Consider the following 9,189-nt stretch of genomic DNA (forward strand, 5'->3'; position numbering starts at 1 on the left):
TGAGTACTTTTAGTCTTTATTTATTTATGTATGTATTTATCTATGGTCTAGGAACCATACAATGCTTTTACAGTATTATTTTATAATACTCTTCTTACTGTACACATTATACTTTGCAACCAGTATCGCGATTGTAGCAGTTCATTTCTTCTGCATGAGAAAGAAGACTATTCAATAAATACTTTTATTGAAAACGCCCGTCTCTCTATTTCTCTGCACCTCTGGTGAAATGAAGCATGCATGAGTGACTGAGAAAAATATCTATCTATTGTTTTCACTACTCTGAAGATCAGTTTTATCTTGGGGAAACAAAGTTGTCATGTTTATGCGGTTGTCAGAAACTAATCCCTTCTTGTGAACTCGAGAAAGTTTCTAGTGACCTCTGAGCTAGCTGACTCTGACAATTAAGTCTAATATATTCAATAGAGACCTAGTAGACATAAGTCCTACGTCACATCTATAGGATATATTATTCCAATGCGCAAAACCTATTGGGAATATAGGAACTACACTACATGGCGCCCAACGTTTGGTAAGGCACTAATTTAATGTGCTTTTCACAGAGACCCCTTTTTCCCATAAAATACTCCTATAGACGTCTGGAGTGGGTTGTAGGATAAAATATCTGCCATAACTGAGTAGGACGAAAATCCTATGCATTAGTTTTTGGTTTGTTCAACGTTGAAGGATACAGTGTTCCAAAAATATTGTGCACCTTATCTTTGTCTCCTTGAAACTTGCTCTGCAAGACTTTCAACAAAATATCGGATAGCGAATACCGAGAACGGTAGACCTACAAGAACCAGTGGAGCTGCAGTAAATGCAAACCAACCGGGTTTAAACATTACAGGTTTCCAAGAAACCGATGCGGATGCTATAATCATCCCGGAAAATGTACGGAAAACAATAACTATAAAGCTTATAGAAAATGACCTATCACCAAGAGGTGGTAGGGTTATATTTGTCATAGAGGCACATGAATATCGGCAGACAGAGGTATTCTATTCATGGATTATCTTCCCAGAAGCAAATCCAACAACACATGTGTTCCACTTCTACAAGATAGAGGAACCTCCAGCGGAATATGTTCCTTTCGAGGACATTGAAATTCCACTAACTTACCAAGAGCATCAGCTCTGGTTTAAAGGCGCCCTACAACATCAAAATCACATTAACAGGCTCGGTCCACTAGGTAGACCAGGAGCAACATGGCCGGTACTAGCCAGCTATACACCACATGCTGCCATTGAAAGAATGACAGATGTAGAACTGTTAGCTCAGCTAAAACAATTAATTAAAATACATAGAAAATTGGTACAATATGTCATGCGGACTCTAACAGTCCAACCAACTATCAGGATTCCACAGCAAACCCTTCATCAAGGGAACACAAACAAAATTACACCACAGACTATACAATCAGTCATTGCAAAATTACCCACAAAAAGGGAACAAATTCCATTCTGGTTAGCTCAAAAAATTACTCAGATCGAGGCAGTATTTCCTGATAGGTCACCTCATGAGAAACACAGGATTCTAACAATCTGTTTACCATTGAGGATCGCACCACACCTGAAGGACTGTGACACTTGGGGTACAGTCTTTGCTGCAATCTACACAAAAACACATGGGGGTCGATTCCGATCCGGTAAAATGCGCTCCGAATCGTCGTACGGAGCGTTTTTTCTCCGTACGAATCGTACCCGTAAACGTCCCGTACGTACGACGAAGTACGATCCGTAACAGGAGCCGAACTCCGTACGAGTCGTACAGGACTCCGTACGACTCAAATCTCCGTACGAGTCTCACTCGGAACCCGCTGTACACGACATCACTACTGTTCGTGGCTGGTTTTTACGACCCAGCAAGTACGATTCGTGTCGGGTACGCACCGTACGACCCTTTTCCTACGGGAGCCGAAAACAGTCGTAAACGCAGAGTTCGCGCCGAAACAGGTACGGAACGCCCCCCCCGGGTACGGCACGTACCCCCTATGATCGCAGGGGTACACGCCGTACCCCTGTGATCGGTGGGTGTACGGCACGTACCCCATGTACGCTGGGTGTACGGCACGTACCCCGCATGATCACAGGGGTACGGCGCGTACCCCTGCGATCATGGGGGGTTCGCGCCGTACGGTGTGTAGGTGATCGTGCGCTTTTCCGTACGAATCGACGTGTACCGTACGAATCGCGTCCGGGTCGGCCGATCGGGATCGGAATCGTCCGGTCGTACGGCGTCCGTACGAGTCGTACGGAAACGGCTCCGGATACGAATCGTACGGACGGGGATTTTACCGGATCGGAATCGACCCCATGGTGTTCTGTCCATGGCGGTGATACCAGACGTTCTGAAACAGATTCAAAATGAATACGGGGCTGAGCCTGCTTTAAATCTCGGTATGGAGTTACTGAAGGACAGGTCTCAGCTATAATATTAGCTAATATTAAAGGTGAATCAGCGTCCGTGGCAATCCGCCAAAAACTAAAAGAACTTGATGTAACTGAGCAACCATATGAACTGGCCAGAATATTAGAAACATTCTATGAAGAACTAGGTAGAGATAGTTTGGGTGGGAAAGCAGTAAAGCCCGAACTAACAGAAAATTCTGAAAAAGTTTTTATTAAAAACACACTCACTAATCTTAAAAAGAAGTGGGAAAATACTAGACAGACACTTCCTAAAGAGAAGCGTTTTCAATCCAGAGGTAGGTGTCCTCAAAAGGAGCACTCTGAAAAGAGATATAACCTCAGATATAGGGATAATTTGAGAAAACCTGATAGATATCAAGATACTGATACACGTTCCTCTCGTACCTTTCAGACTTCCTCGCAGAAATCCGAAAGAAGAGGACGATCAGAACACAAAGAAGAACGCGTGAAGTCCAAAGACGATCAACATGTTCTAAAAAATAAGAAAACTCAATTCACCAAGAAGAAGGTAGCAAGTCTAAAAATCAGACATGCCGAGGATCTTGAGGACACCACCCAAGAACGGGGAGTGGGCCCAGACAATGCTGGACAGCGCAGCAGAAGTTACCATAGCTCGTAAGATCCTGAAGGATCATCTGGAGACAGTGGACCTAAATGAATACATTCAGGTTGAAACGGCCGATACCAGGGTTAGTGTACCCCATAAGTTATATGAAGTAACACTCCGGATAGAGGGGGACATAACTAGAAAAATAAAAGCACTCCTTTGGGAAAAACTATCTAAGGGTTATGACATCCTCCTGGCTGAAAAAGACTGGCCACCTGAATTTGTCAGGGAGTGCCCACATGGCGAAGAGATCATTATGCCAGCCTTCTCCAATCATATTCCTATTAATAAAAAATACACTTATGCCAGAAATGGGCTGTGGCCCAGGCTCCAGCATTATATAAAAATCGTGTTTGATGGGATGAGGACTCTCCTCACCATACGATCCAGTTAAAAAATCAACCTACTGCTCAGAGGCAGTATCCAGTTAAACAAGAAGCTAAAAAACAGGTCAGGGAGATCCTAGATCAACTTGAATACCAAGGGGTGATTGAAACATGCACTTCGTCCATGAACAATCCTTTGTTTCCTGTCTCCTAACCAGACAATACATATCGTCTAGTTTTGGACTACAGACATTTAAATTCTTGTTGCAAAACCTTTGCAGTACAAAATGCACACAGTGCAGCACTGATGAACAACATCGTGCGCAAAAAATATAAAACCACATTAGATATTTCAAACAGTTTCTTCTGTCAAAATATCGCACCTGAAAGCAGGTACTTGACTGCTTTCTCAATTATGGGGACACAGGGTCACTTCTGTTGTCTCCCCCAGGGATTCAAGAATAGTCCAGGGTTATTTTCAGCCAAAGTAACAGGGTTACTACAAACGTATGATGATGAGGCATTATCGTATGTCGATGACATCTATCTTACAGACGATGATTTGGACAGGCACTTGAACAGAGTGAACACCATAATACTTGGCTTCGCCTCTGAAGGGTACAAATTCAATTTTAGGAAATCAAGAATTGCCCACCTCAACGTCCAATTCTTAGGATACATACTTTCAAGTGAAGGCAAAAGTCTGGCAGCAAACTTTTTAGAGAAATGTGCGCTGCTGCAACCTCCAAAAATGCTGAAAAACTTAGTCAGTTCTAGGATTCCTGAATTTTGGAAGAACCTACATTCTGAACTACGTAGAAAGGGTTAAACCTCTCTACGAATTAATCAAACCTGATTTCAAACCTACTAATTGGACTCAAAAACACACAGACATTTTGTGTTCAGTGCAAACACACATGTTAGCAACAACCCATTTACAGACATGTGTAAATGAAAGCAACCTTGTAATCCGAATCATCCCAGGGCAATGCGGATTCACATACCTAACCTTTAATGGAGGTGAAAAGGTACCAATAGCTTACAAATCACACTTGTACACACAAGCTGAAATGAAATTCACTTCAACAGAAAAAATTCTGACAGCGGTTCAAACTGCAGTAGCAAAAGAGAGAGCCCTCGCGCAGGGAAAACGCATAAAAGTCGTTACTTCTGTACCTGCCTTAGAGGCAGTGACAAAAGCGAGCATTCCGAATGCAAATCTGAGATGGATACAATGGGTTAATTCTCTTGCTGCAATAGACGTTGAATACATTTTTGACTCCTACTTCAAAACTCAAAAATGTCTACAATACGAACAAGAATGTCCTCTGCCCACTGAGACTTTGCCTCTAGAACATTACGGATGTATAATTTATACAGACGGATCAGGACAGCCTGCAATTGGGGGTAAACAAGCTTAAAGTGCAGTATGTGCGATTGTCAAAGGTCGCTGGCGAGATGGTAAATTCCGACCTATGGTCACTAAAACTCAAACTCTAGGAGACTGTACAGCTCAGCGAGCTGAACTACAGGCTTTCAAGATGGCATTTGAAAATACTGATTGCGAATTCCCCACACTCATAGTGTGCGATTCGTATTACTGTGTTCAATATTACAATGAATACTTGCAGAACTGGGTTCAAAACGCTTTCAAAGACGCAAAAGGTAGCACAATCAAGCATACATTGCTTTGGGAACAAGTAGTTCTATTACAAAAAGAACTACTAAAAGACTCACGTGATTCATACACTAAGTTATCAGCGTGATGGCGTTCATGTTGTAGGGAATTCATTGGCTGATGAAGCCGAGAAGGCAGCTGTGCAAAAGGCTTCCGTATTTGCAATCATTCGTTCAAACACAAAAATAGACAGCTAAATAATGCAGGCTGTCACCGCTTCCAATAAAGACAGCGGTAAAACGTTACCAAAAGACTTTCCATCAAGTACTCCTAAATAACTTATGCAAATAATGTTCCTTTTGCTCGAATCCCTGAAGTGGGGGATAGAGTAATTCCAAACATGGAACACAGATTAGGACTAATCTTAGCAGCACATGAAGGGCTCGCCTCTGTACTAGCAGGTGTTTCCGCCACAGTGTCATTATTAAAGCAAGGATACTGGTGGCTGCGCATGAGGAAACAGACCAGAAACTATGTTTTGGAGTGTGAAATCTGCCAGAAAATGAAAGTTTCAACAGTGAAACGCCCGGCGCAGAGACCCCTTCTAATTTCAGATAAACCATTAGCATGGGTTTACCTGGACCACTGTGGTCCCTTACAAAGGGATGGCAACTATAAATATATCATGGTCACAGTGGATTCATGCTCAAGAGTCTTTATCTGCACATACGCAATCGGCACGTTACATTCTGACCAGGGTCCTGCGTTTAGCTCTTGAGCTTACAAGGAGGCCATGGCCAGCTTGGGCGATGCATTGTGGTACTCTAGTCCATTCCATCCTGGGGGTAATGCGGTTGTGGAAAGAAGAAAATGTGACATAAAGCAATCTATAACAGCTAGGGTATTAGGCTTGGGTGACGGGTGGGTCAAACATCTAATACGTGTCCAACTTAGCCTTAATAACCTGCCAAAAAATTCTCTGGGTGGAATCACTCCATATGAAATCCTTTTTGGTACTAAAATAATGGTCGAAGACCTCGATCATCATACTTCAGTGGTAGAACAAAAACCCTTTGATATCAAAGACCGTTTGGCTGTTTTACAGGACTTAAATGAAACAAGAAGTCTAAGCAACACCATACAGAAGCCAACGACCACTGAAGAAAAACCACCTGTCCCAGCAAGAGCTGTCTGGATTCCAAAGATTGGGGATCTGGTCAGAGAGAAAATAGCGGATAAGAAGGAATTTGGGCCTTCTTGCAGAAAACCAGTACCTGTACTAGCAGTCCACGGATCAAGAAAAGTGTTACTGCCGCCCCTTGCTGGAAGAAAGGAGAACCGGTCCATATCAATTGACCTGGTAAAACCACACCATGTGCCCGATAATAAGTAGTAGACCCAGTGGACTCCAAAGGTGTAGCAGACGACCAAATCTTGCTAATATCCAAGAGGTTCAAACTGAAAGACTCATCACCTTTGAAGAATCTGCAGTGAGAAAAAAAGAACTATGCAACAAAGCCATGGAGACCCAAATAACAGTTCGTCAAGAAACTCCCGCCTACAATGATGTAGCATCTGACTATACTAATATGTCAAGGGAACAAGCAGCTCCAGCGATTTCAAATAATCTGGATGCGATACCAACAATTGACAGAACTACCTCTGGCTATTTCATCAATTTTGATACGTTTTCTGAGGATCCCAGTGAGCCCGAAACAACGCCAGCAAATAAAACTTTCAAGGAACAAGTAACAGAACCTTTTCACCAGCTTGCAAATTCATATCTGGTTTCACCATGGGTTGAATTTTGGATTGTGTTAGGTGTACTTTTTCTCCTACTATGGCCCATTCTTGTTTTAAGTTGGGAAAGCTGATAGATGGGAAATATAGTAAAATGGACACAGCAAGTAAGAACATCAACTTGCTCCTGAAGCTACACAAATCATCTCATTGTGAGCAAAGTGACCTGTCGTCAGTAAACATCACAGCCGTTCCTCTACCTGGTGGTATAGCATGGGACAGAACTGACTATGACATTTATGGTCCGGGCGCGCTGTTGAAGATTCCACACCAATTTAAAGTTTCCTTGAGTGATTTTGTTTCACCCAGTACATTTTCTGAGGATTGGAACTTTGAGACTGTTAAGAACACGATGACAGATTTAGAAATGTCAGCAAAATTTGCAAAACATGAATACTTAGAAGGCTCATCTGATTATGAACAAAGGTATTGTTTTAACCATTATGGTCACCATTATTTGCACAAATCTGCAAATCCTAGAAATGTTTTAACTTATAATCAAAAGCAACATTGTCCAACGCCACCAAAGGATAGCTCTAAAACATTTTAGAAAACATTTCATACTTCTCAGGCTTTAATGTCACAAATCCAAAAACATTTTACTTTAAAAATGTTAATAAGACAGGCATGAAAAGCACATTTATTCTGCACCTTTTATGCTCAATTGTCCACATTAGGTTTTGACTTTTGGAAAGATAACATTGAGACAAAAACTGTCTCGGGCACAAAAGACTGGCAGGTGCAAGGTTTAGAAGCCTTATTTAGAACCTGCATCATCCTAGAACAAATTCTGTTTTGAAATGAAACTGTTCAACAGACATCTTGTCTTGGCCTGGCTAAGATAAAAGACTTAAACAAACCGCCCATACCTAAACCCACAACTGATACTAATAGAACTACAGATGAGGAGGTAGACGTAAATTATATTTTACAACACAACAGAACTAATCCTGATTGGAAAAAATGGTTAATCTGGCCCACAGACACGAATATCTGTCAAGCTAGAATCCTGAACAAGACACAAGGGTTTACAGTAACTAGGCCATATCCAAGATATATCCAGAGACAACATCCAGGGATAATAACAACTTACAGTGTAGGAAAACTATGCGTTGTGTGGCTACAAAAATCCGCACTCCCAGATATAAAACAACACTTAACTTTACTTAAAGATGACATTGATTTGAGAGAATTCTTACTGGGCCCTTTAAAACAACATCATAAACGTTTCATATACGCCGGTTTTTACGCTGCTTATAACGAAGCATGGAAAGTCATGCAAATGGAAACTGCAGAACGAATACGAGAAATTGATCGTATTCATTTAGAGAAAGCTCTCTCTGTAGTTGACAATGGGTTAACAACTCTGTCATCCAGAATGTATTCTTTGGACAGCATTGTATCCTCTGCCATAGACATAATGGAACAGGACTTGCTCATGTTACAAAATGGACAGTCTCAATTGCGTTCTAAAAATGCTGCTAGGCTAGAAGTTACAAAACCTTCGTTCAGGCTATGTGCCTTGGCGTCTAATCAACAGCACGTCATTGTTTACTGGATTTAACCTAACAGATAAACAAATCTCTTTGGCACAGAGGGGATCAGACTATACGGTACTGAGCATAGAAGAACTGGAAAGATTGCCATTAACCGTTTCTGAGAAACCAGCCGTTGAATGGATAATACATGGCACCATCACAATACCAGTGACAATTTTCCAGTTTCAGTATTGCTTAACACACAGGCCAGTAGGCCTGTATGAATGGTTGGGTAAAGAATACATAAAGTCGACCTGGGATTTACCATACACACACAAATGTTGGAGTGGGGAAAAGGAGGTATTTCTTAGTGCTAAAAATTGCAAAACCACATTGAGCGGTACACTTCTATGTCAAGGCATTAATTTACATGGATTTATAAACAACAAAATGACCAGGATCCTGAGACTACAGAAATCCTAATCTATAGTATTTCCTATTGTAGTCCACCTGAAGACTTGTAGTTTTCTACATAACCTTCATTATACTCTAATCAGTAGTATGTGTATGTATATAACATAAAACCCTTTTCAACACTTTATTGGCAGTTTTTAAGATATCAGGGACTCATAAGAAAAACATTCTCAACTATTCCAGTCCCATTCACACACTAATATGTGTAAAAAATGTGAAAAGGGCAAAATGACCCCTCACGGGCGCACCACCAAGCGGGTAACTGGCAGGTACTCACCAGATAAGCCCATTTTTGTCATCATTGGCGGTCATTAAGCCCTAACAGAAAAAGTGTCCAAAGAAAGGTGTAAGAGGTGTAAAGGTGCGTGCAGTGAAGCGAAAAAGTAAATCACACCTCACAGTGTGGAAAATAATAGTTAAAATTGAAGGGATTCACTCAATACACAGCTATTTT

The sequence above is a fragment of the Lissotriton helveticus genome, chromosome 6 (genome assembly GCF_964261635.1).
Source record: "Lissotriton helveticus chromosome 6, aLisHel1.1, whole genome shotgun sequence".
NCBI classification, from domain to species: domain Eukaryota; kingdom Metazoa; phylum Chordata; class Amphibia; order Caudata; family Salamandridae; genus Lissotriton; species Lissotriton helveticus.